Genomic DNA, 19,960 nt, shown 5'->3' on the forward strand with positions numbered 1-19,960 from the left:
CATTTGATCTGCTCTAGATTTTTTTAAAAAACAACAACCCACACATATATTCATCAAAATGCTCACCAATTTTTCTACCCACAATGAACATAAAGAACGGGGTGGGGGGGATTTTCACTCAGACCTTGTGCCTATATGTTCTTTCTTTTTTCATTTTAACTTGAGTTCTGCACTATGAATGCAAACATTTTATGGACTATTTATCACCACACCCCCATAAATCAAAAGGCACACTTTCTAGTTGTAGACTTTTAATTTGGTTTGGGGTTTTGTTTTGCTTGTTTATTCAACAGTAATCAAATTCTACCCTCTTGGTTTTCACTCAGTTCAACCCCACTTAATTTTTGAGCTCAAACAAGCTAATAAGGTCAGCTACATTTATCGCCCCAGATGAGTTTTTGAGTACCTGTTTGCACCTGGCAATATTTTTCCTTTAGACCTTTGTGTTGATGGCAGTAAAAGGGTTTCTTTCCAGAACCTTGGACAATATTTCATTTACATTTCAATATGTGCTTAAAAGCCACTTAAACTGTAATTTAATTTTCTGCAGAACAGGAAAGTGGACATAAAAAAGCTAAAATACATTTAAAGCATAGTACAGCACTTTAATTGCTAGTATTTTGTGCGCCATATAATTTTTATAAACTAGATATGCCAAAGGTGAGGGGGGTATGGCAAATTGCCATTTCAAAAATCCATATTGAGTGGACCCTATAACTTTATTTCCTATAGTTATTTATTACACTGTTTTTTAAAAAATGAATTTTCTGTATTGGTGAATTTTTTATCTAAAATATAGTAATCTCAAACACCTTTTCTCTTTTTCTCCCCCCCCCCACCGTGCTTCTCTCCTTGCATTTTCTTTGGGTGTTTAACAGTTCCCTGGGGGCAAGACCAATTATTTATGACATACTTCTCTGTGTAAGATTTAGCTGGAAAAAAACCTGTTCCTATGGAAACTGATGTTTTCAAACAGGATTGTACCAACTTCAAAACAATAGTGCTGCATACACAAAAGAGAATGCAGCTTTTATAAGCCAGCATATTCTAATGACTTTCATAACCAAACTAAAAGTGAAAGACTGAAGTGAACAAAATGAGGTCTATTTTGTGGCACAATCAAATGGGCTTTTCAGTTGTCACCTGAGAAATGAACAGAGAAGTTTAGAAATCCCAGTGGTTATAAAAAATGTCCAGCCTCATGCTTCAGCAAAACTTCAAAATACAGCTTGCAAAAGGCATCAATAAAAATATGTACTTTCAAATGCAAGGTGGGATTTTAAAAAAAGAAGACAGCAGATGTGTTAATTGCTCTTACAGAATTTTGAGCACTCTTCTGTGGAAACATCTGAAATCTGAGTAACACGTCGAGCAGGCAAACTCTGTGAGAATTTATGGCGCAGAGAAAAAGATAGGAGAGGCCTTGTCCTCCCCTGAAGCAACTCTTTCATCTCTATTGTATCGTGAAGAAGAGATCACACCAAGGACTCATAACCAACAGGCAACCTCTCACAATAGACTTAGAGAGAAAATCCATGCACCGGAAGTCCCGCTGACAACTGTCAAACTGAAACTGAAAGTACAATGCCCGAGAGCTGAACTCAGACACACTGATGGAAGGCATGAAGGTCCAGCATGCTTTGGAATGGATGGATCAGTCTACTTCTGTTCTATGCCAATATGTGTTAATTTGTATGTCCACACCATTCCATTCCATTTCCCCATCAATCCATGCAAAAACATTTATTTAACTACATATTTTATTAAAAAAATATGTATTTAAATACTTGACCAATTTATTGGACATGGGACCCATTCATCCACAGTGCCTCCATCTCACCAGGGTTCAAGGTCATCTTAAGTTCCATCATCCATCCCATCCAGTCATGTTATGGAGAAATAGAGCTGTCATCAGTGTGCTGATGGCACCTTGCCTCCAAACTCCACATGAGCATTCCCATGGCTTCATGTCAATATGAAATAGCATTGGAGGACACCCATAGTATAACTGCCTGGTGTCTGAAAAGCACTCTCCCAGTGCTACTTTCTGGGCTTGGCCCCTAGGTAGACCTAGAACCACTGTAACACAGTTCCCCCAACTCACATTCCATGGAGTTGGTTCAGGAGCATACCATGGCCAATGGTGTTGAAAGAAGACATCGAGAAGCAGGAGTAAGACCACACTTTTCCTGTCCCACTGTCTGTCAAGGTAATCCATCAGGGCAACAAAGGCTGACTCAGTCCCATGGACAGGCCTGAGTCCAGATTGAAATGGATCTGAATAATCTGTGTCATCCAAAAATAAATGCAGCTACTCCACCACAACTCTCTCCATCACCTTCCTTAAGAATAGGGCATTTTTGACTATTCCAGTGCAAGGGATTCAAGGCTGGTTTCTTAGGGAGTGGTCACATCACTGCTTCTTTCAAGGCAGCAGGTCAACCCCTCATACATTTAAGTGTTAACCATACTTCAGACCCAACTAGTCAAACTCTGCTAGATTTAAGAAGTGATTTAAGTGGGGCATAGCCACCAGCACCTTATCCACATCAGCTGCCTGTTAAGTTGAAACATATCACTGACTCTGGTATTAGGTACTTTATCTGGAACTGCAACAAATGCATAGTGAAAGTCATTCCAAAGTTGATAGACCTTATCTTCAAAGTGTGTAGAAAGCTGGCCACAGAAGGTCCTCAAATGATTCAGAGGCCTCTTCCCCACAGAGGTCCCCTCCAGACCACCTGAAATAACTCTGCTGGTTGGCTACTAGAAGATGCAATGCAAGCTGCAAAAATTGACCTTCACAGTTCACTTTGCCACATGGCAGGCACGATTATATGGGCTAATCAGTGTTCAGTCGGCTTTCGTGTGAGACTTCCACCACTTATGGTCCTGCTTGCTTCATAGCCCAAAGCTCCCCAGAATGCCATGGAATATCATTACGAAAATGGGAACACATCTTTCGGTACACTAAAATATTTCCATTCAAACACTGGTGTTTCTCTTCAGCTTATTAGTGTGCCATTCTGTTTAAACAAGAATTAGGCCAGCCCAGTAACAATTTTAACTTTGTAGTTTAACTGCAAGAAAATTTATTGTAGATGCTAATTATTCTGTCACAATTTCTATGTTATTTTCAATTCCCATTGTGTATCAGAACACGAAAGGAAGAAATTAGGTGTTACAATAAAGGACATTTGCCTTCATGGGGAGCAATTGAAAAGAAAAGAACAAACTTCTTTGATTTTCTTTTAGACAGTGCTGGCTTTCTCCAGGGGACAATACAGGTAGCTGATGAGTAAATGATGGCATAGTAAATGTCAACTGAAATTTCATGCCTTTAATCATGAGAAATTGCAGGATCCTGAACTTGTAATCATTACTGTGAATGATATTTCATTTCTTCATCTTTGGCTTTACAGAATAAATTGGTGCAGTTTTCTTAGCATTATGGTAATTCCTTTTCTTCATCGTCTGCCAAGTTCTTATGGGGTATTACATTCTCCTCTTCCAGGATTCTAGAATAAAATACTGTTCCATAATTTACCTTCATTATAAAGGGAAATCAACATCCTTGATGAGAAGTTGAACATAAGTTTCCTCTTCATGGAAATTCCATCAGGTAAAGTGTGGGTGGAAACCAGTCTGTTAGTTCCTCCTGGTTTTACAACTTTTATACCATTTCTCTTGATATCAGAGGCTTCTGAAGTTGTCTTTCTTCTAATGTCTTCCCAGATTTTCGGATTCTATATTATTTGGTCTTGTTTTTGTACAACAAGGGTGAGAAACCTGCTGCTCTCCAGAGATTACTGGACCACATCTCCCACCATCCTTGATCATTGGACTTCATCGTTCTAGACTCTGAAGTATGGACTGCTGCACTGTATTATGAGGGTGCATATGTTTACTGTTTGTTCATTTGGTGTTATAGCAAGGCAGCATGGCATATGTTGGGTTGGGCAAGTTCCTTCTCTGAGGGACTTCCTGTGGCCCATTGAGCAGAGCCTGTGATTAGCAAGGAGTGTGGTCCCCCCCCCCCCCATATCCGCAGACAGACAGTCTGGAAGCTTTTTTTTAATTCAAGGTGGAACTGAATGAGATAAGGAAAATCTTAGTAAACCCGGCAAACAAAGGGCTGCTACTCAAGAGTACGATTCTTCCAAGATCCTGGTGAACTGAGGTACTGTTGAGTGCATGGAACCTGGATGGTGTTTTAATTTGCTTTATTTGCTCCAAAGGGTATATACAAATTTTCTGTAACTTTAGAATTGCATTTCCCCTCTCAAAAACTACACTCACACACAAACACACCTGGTGTGGTCTCTTCTTATTTTAATACCCTTACACTTAGAACACCCTTACCCTTAGAAGCTATAATACTATGCTACCTTAAGAGGCTTCAAGGAGTCTAATTGATAAGGGGCTGCCTTGTGAAAATAATTAACCCCTTTTATGGTGGTGACAGTGGGGGGGGTGGGCCGAGCAGTGGGATACACCCCTCAGAAACTATTGGACCAAAGATGATTGGGAGATTGCTGTCACGAGTCCAGCAACAACTGGAGAACCACAAATTCCCATTCTCTGCTGAACAAGCCCTGATTTGGAATTGTATTGAGAGAGGGATATGGTTGCTCATGTAGATGCCCTTAAGAAAGAAAGAGGCAGACCAGTTCTCAGTACAGCTCCATGCAGAGATTGGTTCATTGATCTGCAGATATACATTCCATACATGCATGTCTCCAAGGCAAAATGAGTAGATTCACTCAAAAACATGAAGTGAGCCAGAAACCTCCCAATCCTTAGATACTGTTCTTTAGTATATAGATACTATATCTTCAAAGGAGAACTAAGACTTCCTTGATAGTAAGTACCACACTTGATATCACTTGGTCTTTTTACCAGTGCCCATCTGTGGTATCATGAGCAAAGCTGCTTTGGCCAAGGAGGTCTCATGTTAATGTTAGACTTCACAGAATGTGAAGGTGGCTTCAGGGGGCCCTTTCCTTTCCTGTGTTAAGTTTTGCTTGCTGGGAGCTGGGTGGTCACAGGGAGCAGTTGGTCACTGGTTGATGTCTATTATATCTATAGGTGTGCTGGCCAGGCAGAGTCTCTGGTTGCCTGGATAAACTGCATTCTCACAGGGACTGTATCCTTGCAGAGGCTGGGAGATCATTTTCAGGTCTCTGCTAAGCTGGTGTCAGTCTGCTCCTGGCAAGCTTTCAGACAGTCTACTCTGTGCCATGATTCGAGAATTCAGAAGCGGGGCAAGAGGTTGAGAACTGATTGGAAGCAACCAAGATGTTCCAACAAGTTTCTCCACCCCTCCCATCAGCTTTTAAAGACATAGAGTAGTGCACTCACTCTCAAGGCCCCTCATACCTTCTTGGAACATCAAGATTGTGCATGCATGCTCCATTGAGATGGGTGAGTCTGCTCCCATGTGCAAAGCCAGCACCTGGTTCTAGGTGACAAGACTGAGACTTCTATTCATTCGCTGCTACCTCCTATTCAGTCTCCCACCCCAGCTGATCAAAGTGCTCCCCAGACCCCCAGACTGACTGAGAGCCAGTGTGGTGTAGTGGTTAAGAGCGGTAGACTTGTAATCTGGGGAACCAGGTTTGATTCCCCGTTCCTCCACATGCAGCTGCTGGGTGACCTTGGGCCAGTCACACTTCTCTGAAGTCTCTCAGCCCCACTCACCTCACAGAGTGTTTGTTGTGGGGGAGGAAGGGAAAGGAGATTGTGAGCCGCTTTGAGACTCCTTTGTGTAGTGATAAAGCGGGATATCAAATTCAAACTCTTCTTCTTCTTCTTCTTGGCTGATGCTACCTGCTCCTCCTGCTCCCCCTTCCAAAGGGACTGAAGTCAGGATGGAAAGGGGAGATCCTGTCTCCTCCAACCCAGATTCCCACAGCTCACCCCCTGTTTATTCCTCCGCCATCAGAGGCTGCCATGCCCAATTCTGACAGTGCCACAGGACTCATGACACATACACCTTAAAGTCTATTTTTGTACACAAGTTATAAAAATGTAACAATGGAGATTAGTTGTTATGCATGCTTTGTAATTATATTTTAGTTTAGTTTTTATTTTTAAACAGGGTTCTCTATCAAAACTCTCCCCATATGAATTTGGTTGACAAGACCTGTCATAGCCCTTATGGACAATGCAGTGAGAATCAATTAATTTATTTGCAAGGGGTATTTTTCAAACAAAATCTCCAAGTAATAGTCGTTCTTTTATTAAGTGCCTCTGTGGAGCCAAACAGAGCAAAGCAATAAGATAGCTATATGTGGAGAGACGCTCCATTAGCTTTATTACTTTTAACTTGCAGAATTCAGACATTTGGTCTCCCCTGACAAGAACTGTGATTCACCTGCTGGGCTGCATACTGTGTCCAAAACATGGTGTGAGAAAAACAATCAGGTAGGCTATAATTCTGACTCTGCTGAGAGTTCAGCAGAAGAGGAAACGCAGAGAGGAAGTCAAATGATATGCCCAACTTCTAAATATTTGAGAGCATGAAAGTAGGCAAAAGAAGAGAGAATGGACAGAACTGCTAAGGCCAAAGATGAAAAGTCCAGAACAAAACTTAAAGGAGAAACACTTTGAGAACAATTTTAAAACCCATGCCAGATAATACTTTCATTAGGACCAGTGAAAATGTCACTACTTACACCCCATCTGCACTATAAAATTAAAGCAGTATCATATCATAACTTCTCCCAAAGAATCCTGGGAATAATAGTTTATTAAGAGTGCTGAGGGTTATTTGGAGACCCCTATTTCCCTCATAGAGTCACAGTCTCCGCACAACTCTCAGGAGCCTTAACAAACCACAGTTGCCAGGATTATTTGGGGCATGACATGGCTATTTAAAGTGGTATGATGGTGCGCTAAATGTATAGTGCAGATGGGACCTTAGTGAGTAAGGTTTGGAGATCCCCAGAACTCTATATCAGGTTTCATGTTGATGCGGGGGGGGGGGAGTAAAGAAGAATATGAGCCAATAGATGGATCAATGATCTAACTCAATATAAGGCAGATTTTTATGTTCCTGACGCCTCTTCTCTATAGTTGTTCCACAACAACTGGTATTCAGAGTCAAATAGGATGTGTCCCCAAACTGATTCTTGAGCTATCATTGGTTTACTGCTCTCCATGGTGAAAACTGTCATTTATTCCTACCCTCTGCTTCCTGCCTTACTGAGAGAGCTTTTATTCATAGAAACAGCCCCCCTTACTGAACCCTGGATGAACCACATGTAAGCTCTCTGACAAAGGGATTTTGATGGTGTATGGTCTTTAAGAGAAAATAAAACTGAAAAGTGCAATCTGCCCAGCTTTACTTCAGGCAGGTTGAGGGGACTGAGGTGTATGTATTCTTTATTTAATGTGATATGCATCAAGTGGAATATGGAATAAGTGCTACATGAAAGGATGACATAATTCCTTGTGGTAAAATGTGTTCTCTCATCCTAGTATAGCATTTAACCTTCCTTTCGGTCATAAAAGGGAAACCCACAGGTGGATTTTAATTTTATTTCTTATGGCTCTGAACCATCATATAGACTCTGAACATAACACTCACCTCACAGCGTTTGGAGCTAATTTGCTATGTGTCTCGTATACAGATGACCTGTTAACTCACGTGATTTCCACCTCAGAAATATTTGTCATGGTTGGTGTTCTATCCTACTTCTTTTGTTAAGTGTAATGTTTGCATTACGTTCAAACAGGGAATAACTGAGGAAATTATTGTCTGTAGCTTGTCTGGTGGCCTGAGATTATCTTGCAGAGATAACCTAGTCCTATTTTTCTCTCTGGTTGTCTCTCCACAGAAGGAGGAAGTCATGTCTGCCCAAGCGAAACACCCATCTTAGTTAAAAGCAGACATTTGGAAAACAGAATGCAAAAAATAATAATAAAAAAAAATCCAATTCAATACCGTCTATGTCTGACAGACTATCTTACCAAAATGCTGTTTTTAAAAAAGATTCCTTCTGGGGGAAATGTCACGCATCACACAAGAGTGAAGAGCCACCTTGACACGTATACACCAGCCAGATCACTGTGATCATCTGGAGAAGTCTGTCCCCACCCCACCATATCCCACTGTTACACAGAGTTATAATAAAATAACTTCAGTGGGTCTACTCTGAATGAACCTTAGCTGAATACAAACCCTTGTACTCATTTAGTGTCTTCTTGGTCACTCTGTAGAAGCTTAAAGCCTTTCTGCTTTCCCCGCGGCTGTTAAACCTGATTAACAGCAATCAAGCTAAACTACAGCGAAACGTCAAGATTATAATTTTAAAGTGAGAAGGGCTAAAAGTGCAAATTGAACTCTGCAGCAGAACACATTGCAGCTGTAATCTCTGGAAGACCAGAGGATAGAAAAAAAGTTTTAAACTGAAGTCTGATCCATGCTTCAGTCGGTCAGATTGCTGTGTTTCCAGATGAGCCTAAGTGCTCTTAACGCTTCTTGGCCTCTTCCAGCTTCAGCCCTAAGCATTCCATCATGCTGCATTGTCTGGTTCAGCCGAATAGTCTTGGGACTGCAAGCCCTTTTGTACAACAGAGTGGTTCCCACAGGTTTGTATTTAGGGGTGGTTTACAAGAGTGTTGTGGTAATGAAGCAGCACCAAATGCCAAGATAAAGGTAAGGAGACAGATGTGTTAATCACCTGGATGAGTGTGAAGGATGGGGGGAGTAGGATATTACTACTACAGTGGTACCTCGGTTGTCGAATGTAATCCATTCCAGAAGACCATTCCACTTTCAAAATATTTGACAACCGAGGCCCAAAGGGTGGTTGGCAAAGTCAATGGAGGGGGGGGAAACGCAGCATAAGCCGTTCGACTTCCAAGGCAAGTTTGAAATCGGAAGCAATTACTTCTGGGTTTTCGGCGTTCGGGTTCCGAAACATTCAGCTTCCAAGACACTCGTAAACCAAGGTACCACGGTACTACTAATAGATGAAATGTGATCAATATACTGCCTGACCTCATGTTATGTCCACTTCATGTTACATTTTTCAGGTTGCGTTCTGCAGTGACTCGGAAGTACCAGAAAGGGTTACTTCCAGGTTTCGCAACTCGAGCATGCGCAGTAGCGCTAAATTGCACTTCACACATGCACACAAGTGCCAAATCACACTGCGCACATGTTCAGATATGGCGCTTCAGGTTGCAGGCTTTTCACATTGCAAACGGGACTCCGGAACGGATCCCGTTCACAACTGGAGGTACTACTGTATAATCAGTGTTTACATATTAGATGCAGAATTCTTGATACGTCTTGTTGGCAAATGAAGAAACCAACGGGAAGAACAACAAAGGCAACTATAGTCTTTGGTCTTGCTGTAGACAAACGGGCGGATCTATCCCCCTGGAAGAAATGTGTGTTAATCAGAATGTGTCGTGCAAGCTTAATGGAATGAAAGACCACGCAACATAAACACAATGATTGAAGTTATGTATTAAAAATATATTGTGTCTGCAAATTGCCACACTGATTATAACTCCATTTTTTGTTATTTGTCAAGCTACATGAATTGGGGCAATAATAAGAATGACAAATTAGTATTCACTTATTTGTGCCACAGAGACTTTAATGTCTGAACTAATTGCATTGTAATTTAGGATGCTAATGAGTACACAATAATTAATGGCTTACTTTAATGCCTTGTTGCATTGTTGATGTCAGCGAGGCACGACTTGGAAGCGTCTGTTGTGGAGAACGGAAGGTTCAACCTGCTGAGACTATTCCAGACCCCCAATTTTCAACGGGGCTTGTATGGGGAAAATATTTGTTGGATTGTACCTAACTGCTTCATAGTGCATGTACAGAGCTCATTTTATGGTTAGCTGTCCTTAATAACTTGGCTGGAGTAATTTTTAAAAAGTATAAAATTCTGTTTTAATTATTGTGAACCATCTAACATATGGGTAAGTTCTAAATCCTGGCTAATGCACTCATTTTTATAGAATCATACAGTTTGAAGGGACCCCCAAAGGTCATCAAATCCAATCCCCCGCTATGCAGGAATCTCAACTGAAGCATTCATGAAAGATAGCCACCCAACCTTTTCCTAACTATTTAAATTTTCTTTCCTCTTGTAATCTTTTTCTCAAAATACCATGATGAGTGGGAAGGACAATTTCATCTGAACAGAAGAAACGCAGCTGTCAGTATGCTTCCTGATTGCTAGGAATATTGCTAGGAACTCAGTAGGATCCAAAAGTACTGGAAATGGATAAAAACTAATGAATGGTTTTGTTACAGTGACGTCATCATCTAACCTTGTATGATTACAGGTGAGTTAGTACGTGTATGTAGAGCTGTGCTCTGAAAGCTAAGGCCAGGTGGGAAACCTGTGGTTCTCCAGATGCTGTTAGACTCCAGGTCCAATCAGTTCCAGACAGCATGGCCAATAGTCAAGGAAAATGAGAGTTTTAAGCCAGGAACATCTGGAAACTCCCCCATTACTGCTTTAGGCCAAGCAGCAAAGTGTCAGGGCTACCGTGTCAGGTCATCATGCTAAAGGAAGCAGTTAAGAGGCTGAAACAGGGCATTCCCACTGCTGGTTTGCGAAGTGGTGCACATAGATCATCAGCCACAGTCCATAGCTATCCTATATTAATCCAGTTGTTTCTTGAGAAACACGGTGTTTTGATGCATTTCCCCCCCCCAAAAAAAACCATATTTGATTGAAAAAAGAACAAACTAGGTACATTTTAAGTTAGTAATGTGTTGTCAAGGAGCTGTCAGGTGAGCCCAGGTCATCCACAGGGCAGGAAAGCATGGGAGGCACAGAATGCAATTAGCTTTTATTAACAGAAAAGAACAACACAGCAGAGTCCTCTGGCTTGTCTTCATCCAGCTGAAACATTGCTGAAACTGACACTGGCCCCACCCACCCTCTAGCTTCTCGCTCTGGATCTCTCCCAAGCAGACTCCCTTGTGTCAAGGGGGTGGGCTCCTCCTCTGGGCCTGTCTAGCCCATTGCTCATCAACATGCAGGGCCCTCCTCAAGTGGGATGTCAGAGGGGGAGGAGAGACAGCAGAACTGGGGGTGCCCTGCTGTTTGGTAGCAAGGGCAAGCTCTGACTCCTCTCTGTCCAAATCTGCGCTCGCACTGTGACTCTCAGCCTCCAACCCTGTCCTGCTTCTAGCACCTCCCAGCTCATCCATTCCCCAGACTGCTCTTCTATGTCCCAGAACCACAATACGGAATCTAAGATCGTCTTCTGTGTCCTCTTGGATGGGTGCCCCCCCCACTCTGTAGAATTAGGCACGATAAGAAAGCAAAATGAATGAGCACAATAAAATAGAAAGTACAGCTTTGCATTTACTTCAATAAAGTGAGATTAAACCATGGGCGTCACTAGGAATGGACTCCTCCCCTGCCCCAAATCATGTATTTATTTTAATGCACACAGATACACACTGGTGCGGAATTCAGCCATTTGTTGTTTAATCATGTCCGACTCTTCGTGACCCCATGGACCAGAGCACGCCAGGCACTCCTGTCTTCCACTGCCTCCTGCAGTTTGGTCAAACTCATGCTGGTAGCTTCGAGAACACTGTCCAACAATTCAGCCATAGGGGTTTCTTATTTGGTTTAGAGATCTACTGTATTATTGTCCAATGGAATCTGTATGTCTTTGTAGTGCCTTGTGCTACTGAATGAACAAATAAAGCAACTTGTTAGAAGTTAGTTGCTGAAATGGGAATCGAGGGCACCATGCTTTCAGTGGTTCAGTTCCTAGTCAGTTCCAGAAGGTGGCACCAGGGGACTGCTGCTCTGGACCATGGCAATTACACTATGGGGTTCTTCAGAGTTGTGCTCTCTTCTGTGTGATTTTAACATTAGGAACATGGGAAGCTGACTTAGATTGAGTCAGACCATTGGTCCATATAGCTTACTGAATGGCAGTGGCTCTCCAGGGTTTCAGACAGGGGACATTCCAAGGTGGAGATGCCAGGAATTGAACCTGCATGCAAAAAAAGATGCTGTACCACTGAGCTATGGCCCTTTCCCATTGACATGAAGCCACTGAGTGGATTTATACAGAGATGCTACCAGTTTCCTGATAATAACAGCTCTTCTCATTTCCAGCAGACTTGAGTAAAGTGTTGAACGGGTGCCTCTAAGAGTTTTTGATTAACTAGATGAGAGCTAATAAACTGTACCAAAATTATTAGTGCAGTTCTGAAAGTTTCAATCCACCATCTTGATTCAAAATTATGTCCAATTTTAGCCAAGCGCAGACAAAATCCTGCTGACGGAAGCTAGCATTCAAAATTTGATTAAAATCAGTGCAGTTTTGAAAGGTTCAGCCTGCTATCTTGATTCAAAATGGCATCCAGTCAGAGAGGAAAACCTGTCATTAATCTCAGGAGTGATCATGCAAAATACAGTTACAACATCTGAAGTTAACAATATTGTGGCAAACAAACAAAACAACTTTCCAAAATATAAAGTAGAGAAAAGAAATTGCATTTCTTAGGTCATGAGTGGAGGCTGCAGAATTTGGAAAACCATGGGTAAAAAAAATCTGGGGTTGAGGGTGTGATAAGCAGAACCTGATGAAGCCATAGGTGGGCCATTAACAACAACAACAACAAAAAGTTTTCCACTCTGATTCTGATTGGTTTTCCAACCTTGATAACAGTTAACTTGTCAGAATACCCCAGAGCTCTTCCCAGAGGACCACTGAAAATGTTTGGCTACAAAATGGTTCATTTGCAAAATCTCTCAGAGCAAAAACAATTATCCATTAGCGGCTAGATCAAAATCTATTTAACCCAAGAGATTTGCATTTACCAGTGAAGGAATCTTCTGGGGGAACTGTGAAGATTTACTGTCTTATTACAGGAATAAGTAGCTTTAATTTGCTGTGGAGGTTCTCAATTTGAGCTTTGTTTATGGCTGCGAGGGAGAAATATGTATCAGTGCAAAGATATTTAATGACTTGCCTTAATTTCTGTTAGTTTGGTCAGTTTTCCTGTGGGCTCACTTTTCAAGCTGATGGGATAATATTATGTCAGGTTTATTGCTGTCCTCTACTGAGAATCTCTGCCTTGCTTTTTTCATTAACACTGTTCACTGAGGGGCCAAGAGAAGCAACATCATTTGATTGGGGTCTGTCATTTTTCTCCTTATGAAGGTTTTCAAGTTTTGTAAGGTCCCCCCCGGCTCCAAAACTGCCTGGTTCCCACCGCCCACCAGATCACTCTTCATTTTCCTGGGAGATGTGATCTGACTTGTCCAATCTCTAATCCCCACTTCTATGTCATTCCACAATGTGTTATGTTTTATTCCTTCATTATCCCTTAACATGATTTCAGTTGATTTTTTTCAGCTAGGAATGTTGCATTTCTTTTTTTCAAAAGACACCAACAGTTTGATGGCATAGGTTACCAGAGGACTCTTGAAATGTTCCTTTTAAACAATTACAATGTTTAAAACATGATCAGAAGCTGTGTGACTGTGCTTTCATACTCTAGAATCTTATGAAGCAGCAGTGAATGGCAGGATTACACACAACACCTGTTCTATGACATGTTCAGCATAATACATTAAGGGTATAGCAGGATCTGCCCGCTGACTATACCCCTGGACAGTGATCTATTCAAAGACCAAGGCCTGACAGTTGCAAATTTGGCATTAATATAGGGTAGAGCAATCTGAACCCTGGCTGCTGATTGGCAGAACTACCGGTGCATCTTCAGCACCGCTGTACAGGTTGGTCAGGGAAGATCACTGGTGCTGGAGCTACCACAGCAATTGGGCCTGATACCATCATTCCATGGCAGGGAAACTGGGTCAGGATCTCCCAGATCTCAGGTCAGCTTAGTCCAGGGGTCAGCAAACTTTTTCAGTAGCGGGCCGGTCCACTGTCCCTCAGACCTTGTGGGGGGCCAGACTATATTTTGAAAAAAATAATAATGAACGAATTCCTATGCCCCACAAATAACCCAGAGATGCATTTTAAATAAAAGGACACATTCTACTCATGTAAAAACACACTGATTCCCAGACCGTCCGCGGGCTGGATGTAGAAGGCGATTGAGCCAGTTCCGGGCCCCGGGCCCTAGTTTGCCTACCAATGGCTTAGTCCCTTCCATGCTCTGCCCCTGGAGCACCCTGTTCTGGGGTCTTCTGCTAGACTCTTGTTGGCATGCACCTCACTGGTGGCACCTCACCCACCCACATGTTCAGCAGGTGGAAGGGAAGCGCCATACTAACAGTTGGAGGCCAGCTTACCTGCCAGTTGGCTGGAGGGACACATCCATACACACCCCAACCTGGTATGTTGAAGGGGTGGGTCCCTCTGAAAAAGCTCTCTGGTGTTGTGTTCTGTGGTGAAGCAAGGCAATGACCCGCTGGGCTATAAGGTAAGGTGGAACAAAGTTCAGGCAGGATACTAGGCAAGGACAGGCGGGTCAGGGCACAGGCTCAGGCTGTGCTCTGAGCAACACAGAACCTTGACAATGCTCATAACAAAATAAGAACAGCCTGTTGGATCAGGCCAATGGCCTATCTAGTCCAGCAAGGACTCTCCTCCCTGAAAGAGAGGGGAGTGGTTGTGGGCGGGAGCCCGAGCACCGCCCAGCAGGGGGCGTTGCCCCCTGCCTCCAGCTCACCTGGCTGGCGCTCACGCCCCCCCGATGGCCACCCAACCAGGTGCCATGGAGGGGGCGTGTTCAGCAGCCTTTTTGCTGCAGTGCTAGCCTCTCCCTGGCCTCATTCCTCATCTCAATTGGCGCCGCAACCACGGCTGCGCACCTGGGGTTACCGGCGGACAGGATCAAAGAGATGGGCCGGTGGAAATCCAATGCTTATAAGTCTTATATTCGCTAGTATGCGACCTGCCGCTTTACCCTACTTACCCGCCTTTTCTTTCCTGTCTTTTACCCCTAGTTATGCTCAGAAGAAGCGCGTGGATTTGAGGCCACAGTATAGTTCATTGGGCCCGCGTACGAGCGGTGAGCTGTGGCCTTGCATCCAATCTTGGCCTTCCACATGGTGTTCGAGTTTCCTGGTTATCGAGAAGAGGCATGCGTTGGGAGAAAGTAGCCAAGTTCGGCCCTCCCGACATCCTTGTGATTCATTTGGGGGAGAATGACCTCGTTAACAGAAGGAGAGTGGACTTGTTGTGGAGCATAAAAAGAGACTTGAATGCATTTGCAGCCTTATGTCCCAGAACGACGGTGTTCTGGTCCTCCTTCCTGAAAAGAACTGTTTGGCGCGGTGCGCAAAGCTGTATGGCCATTGAAAGAACCAGGAAACTCGTAAACCGGGCGGTAGCCCGTTGGGGTGCGCTTTATGTATGGCCAAGTCATTTATCATGACCATATCCGGATCGGCGACCAAGCTTTATACTGGAATGACGGTGTCCACCTATCGGATTTGGGGAACGACATTTGGTTAGCTAGTGTCATCAGAAGCATCTGGGATTGGTTGCAGCTTTGAGGGTATTGGCGGCGAGCCTTTGGCTCGGGTGGCGGTTAGGCACTGGAATAATGTGTTGTGTGTCGAAGTGCTAGGTGTGGCCATCGCCTATGCCTTCAATTTTTAGGGGTATTCCGTTAAAGGAATCTGGCGGTCGTGTATTCTGTCCGATGCCTGCTTGGCGGGAGGCCATGGCACGACCCTCGGTGACAGCAGGGGTGAGCCTATAGTTGGATTAGCATCAACAGGCTCCACCTACTGGTGAATAAACCCACTTGTTTCGATCCAATGCCTAAGCCAATACCTTTTCATTGCTGTAACCAATAAAGTTGTGGCCTTTTCTAGCCCATCAACCTTATATCACTTGTCCTTGTGTCTTCATTTCACTTCGCGGGGGTCGGGTCCTCGAACCACAAGGACTCTCCTCCCTGAAAGAGAGGGGAGTGGTTGTGGGCGGGAGCCCGAGCACCGCCCAGCAGGGGGCGTTGCCCCCTGCCTCCAGCTCACCTGGCTGGCGCTCACGCCCCCCCGATGGCCACCCAACCAGGTGCCATGGAGGGGGCGTGTTCAGCAGCCTTTTTGCTGCAGTGCCAGCCTCTCCCTGGCCTCATTCCTCATCTCATCGTCGTCCCATCGCGAGTCACCCACCCTCCACTCCCTTTTAGTTAGGGCTTAGGTCATTGGCCTTGCTATGGACCTTAGGTTGGTCGCCCTGGTTGCCCGGGGGGCCTGGTAGGAGTTTTTCCATTTGGCATTAGGCTTTTTGGTTTTTTCGCCTACCTCGTAGCAATCGTCACAACTTTTGTGGTATTGGTGGGTAGGTTAGGCATTGGAATAATGTGTTGTGTGTCGAAGTGCTAGGTGTGGCCATCGCCTATGCCTTCAATTTTTAGGGGTATTCCGTTAAAGGAACCTGGCGGTCGTGTATTCTGTCCGATGCCTGCTTGGCGGGAGGCCATGGCACGACCCTCGGTGACAGCAGGGGTGAGCCTATAGTTGGATTAGCATCAACAGGCTCCACCTACTGGTGAATAAACCCACTTGTTTCGATCCAATGCCTAAGCCAATACCTTTTCATTGCTGTGACCAATAAAGTTGTGGCCTTTTCTAGCCCATCAACCTTATATCACTTGTCCTTGTGTCTTCATTTCACTTCGCGGGGGTCGGGTCCTCGAACCACAACATTGGATAGGGCCTACCATATAGATCCAATTACAGAAATCGTGTTCTCCCTAAAAGAGGGCACATGTTTCGGCTCCTTCAGATGGAGGATGAATGACGCCCTGTTTAGAAACCAGGAGGTGATTAAGAAGGCCCAAAAAACATTGAGAGACTACTTTGAGATAAATTTAAACACTACGGTGGAAAAAAGAACAGTCTGGGACGCAGGCAAAGCGGTCATGCGAGGGTTTTTGATTCAACAGAATGCAATAAAGAAGAGAACTCAAAATGAGAAAAAAGATAAAATTTTGGAAAAAATAAAAGAAGGAGAGAAAAGATTAAGAGCGAAACCAAAATCCCAAGAGATTCTGAGAGAAATTAAGTTATATCAAGTACAATATATGAGAATGATAAATCAGGAAGTGGAATGGAAAATTAAACAGATGAGACAAAAGTCTTTTGAATCGGCTAACAAATGTGGGAAACTGCTTGCATGGCAGATGAAGAAAAGACAGAAATTAAATACCATAACAAATTTGGAAGTAAATGGAATGATTATACAGAATCCATTGGAAATTAGAAACTGCTTCCAGAGATTTTTCAAACAACTTTATACACAAGGGCCACAGAAAGAGGTCGAATTAGACCAATTTCTGAGGAAAAACGGATTACAAAAAATCTCTCAAGAAAAGAGGATAATGTTGAGTGACAAAATTACAGAACAGGAAGTGGAGGGTGCCATTCGGAACATGCAGTTGGGCAAATCTCCAGGACCAGACGGCTTAACCTCCAAATACTATAGAGTTTTGAAAGATTGGTTAATTCGACCACTAATGGAGGTATGCAATGAGATACTAGAGGGGAAAAAGGCGCCGGAGTCGTGGCAGGAAGCTTATATTACACTTATACCAAAAACTGAGTCTGAAAAGACGCAACTTAAGAACTACCGCCCCATATCCCTTCTTAATGTGGATTACAAAATATTTGCGGACATTTTGGCAAATAGATTAAAGAAAGTACTACTGGAAGAGATTCATAAGGACCAAGCGGGCTTTCTCCCGGGTAGACACTTGTCGGACAATACAAGGAACATAATCAACATCTTGGAGAAGTTGCAAGTGAATATAAACACCAAAGCAGTTTTAATCTTTATAGATGCGGAGAAAGCCTTTGACAACATCTCTTGGAGTTTTATGAAGAAAAATCTTCAGGGGATGGGGGTGGGTCAAGGGTTTGAAAATGATATAAGTGCAATTTACTCAGAACAAAAGGCTAAATTAATTGTGAATAATATGGTGACAGAGGGATTTAAGATAGAGAAAGGTACACGACAAGGCTGCCCAATTTCCCCATTGTTATTCATCACAGTCCTGGAGGTATTATTGAACATGATTAGAAGGGACCGTTTGATAAAAGGCATTCAGGTCGGAGCTAAGCAATATAAATTGAAAGCTTTTGCAGATGACTTAGTTTTAACATTACAGGAGCCAGAATCTAGTTCGAAAAGAGTTTTGGAAGTGATCCAAGAATTTGGGCAGATGGCTGGTTTTAAGCTGAATAAATCTAAAACAAAAGTTCTTGAGAAAAATTTAACACCGATTGAGAAAGACAGGTTTCAGAAGGAGACAGGCCTAACAATAGTAAAGAAGGTTAAATATTTGGGGGTTAACATGACTGCTAAGAATCTAAACTTGTTTAAAGATAACTATGAGAAATGTTGGCTAGAAGTGAAGAAAGATCTAGAGATATGGTCAAACTTGAAGCTTTCCTTGTTGGGAAGAATTGCGGCTATAAAGATGAATGTATTGCCAAGGATGTTATTTTTGTTTCAATCTTTGCAAATTGTGGACAAGATGGACTGTTTCAAGAAGTGGCAGAAGGATATTTCTAGATTTGTCTGGCAGGGCAAGAAGCCTAGAATAAAATTTAAAATACTAACCGATGTAAGAGAAAGAGGTGGTTTCGCCCTGCCAGACCTGAAACTCTATTATGAATCGGCCGCATTTTGCTGGCTGAAAGAATGGCTGCTTCTTGAAAACACAGACATTTTGGATTTAGAAGGTTTTAATAATGTCTTTGGGTGGCATGCATATCTGTGGTACGACAAGGTCAAAGCTCATAAAGCATTTAAAAATCATATTTTCAGGAAAGCATTGTTTAATGTCTGGTCAAGATATAAAGACTTATTGGAGAACAAAACCCCAAGGTGGTTGTCACCAATGGAGGCAAAGGCACTTAAAAAGTCCAATATGGAGGCCAAATGGCCGAAATATTGGGAAATACTGGAACAAGAAGGAGATAAATTGAAATTGCAGAGTTTTGAGAAATTAAAAGATAAGGTGCGAGATTGGCTGCACTATTTTCAAATAAGAGAAGCCTATAACATGGATAAAAAAATAGGTTTCCAGGTGGAAAAATCAAAATTGGAAACTGAGTTGTTAGAACCCAAAACTAAAATACTTTCAAGAATGTATAACTTGCTGCTAAAATGGAATACGCAGGATGAAACAGTTAAATCTGCTATGATTAAATGGGCACAAGATGTTGGTCATAACATCATGTTTGCTGACTGGGAACGGTTGTGGACCACAGGTATGAAATTTACGGCATGTAATGCCCTAAGAGAGAATATTATGAAAATGATATACAGGTGGTACATGACGCCAGTCAAGCTTGCAAAAATCTACCATTTGCCTGACAATAAATGTTGGAAGTGTAAAGAAAGTGAAGGAACATTTTTTCACCTTTGGTGGACATGCCCAAAGATTAAGGCTTTCTGGGAGATGATATATAACGAAATGAAAAAAATCTTCAGATATACATTCCTTAAGAAGCCAGAGGCCTTTCTCTTGGGCATGGTGGGCCAATTGGTGCCAAAGAAAGATAGAAATTTCTTTATGTATGCAACAACAGCAGCAAGAATTCTCATCGCAAAGTATTGGAAGACACAAGAGCTACCGACCCTGGAAGAATGGCAGATGAAGCTGATAGACTATATGGAATTGGCGGAAATGACTGACAGAATCCGAGACCTGGGAGAAGAGTTGGTGGAAGAAGACTGGAAGAAATTCAAAGACTATCTTCAGAAATATTATAAAATTAATGAGTGTTAAAAATGTGCTTGGATGGGTAATAAGTGGTAATTAGTGATAAAAGTTATTAAGATTATGCAAAAAAGGTATTGATAATTGGTTGAAAAATAGGGATACAGTATATGTTATGGTACAAAGTTTAAACATTTGATAAAGGGTAAGAATTTGCTGAATTAAATATTTGAATGGGAATACAAAAAGGGGAAGGTGCGAGGAGGTCAAGAACATAAGCATATGAAATTG

The 19,960-nt window shown here is 42.7% G+C and overlaps 1 long non-coding RNA gene across 1 annotated transcript in view; it reads left to right on the plus strand.

The window, feature by feature from the left end:
- The window catches only part of LOC310758300, a 93,204-nt gene extending 77,382 nt beyond the window's left edge, over positions 1–15,822 (plus strand). Inside the window, exon 2 of the long non-coding RNA XR_014545685.1 lies at positions 15,560–15,822. This is a non-coding gene — a long non-coding RNA (uncharacterized lncRNA). The remainder of the gene's footprint in view (positions 1–15,559) is intronic.
- Positions 15,823–19,960: the final 4,138 nt, after the last annotated feature.

The sequence above is a fragment of the Podarcis filfolensis genome (genome assembly GCF_964270895.1).
Source record: "Podarcis filfolensis genome assembly, chromosome: 3".
Lineage (NCBI taxonomy): Eukaryota > Metazoa > Chordata > Lepidosauria > Squamata > Lacertidae > Podarcis > Podarcis filfolensis.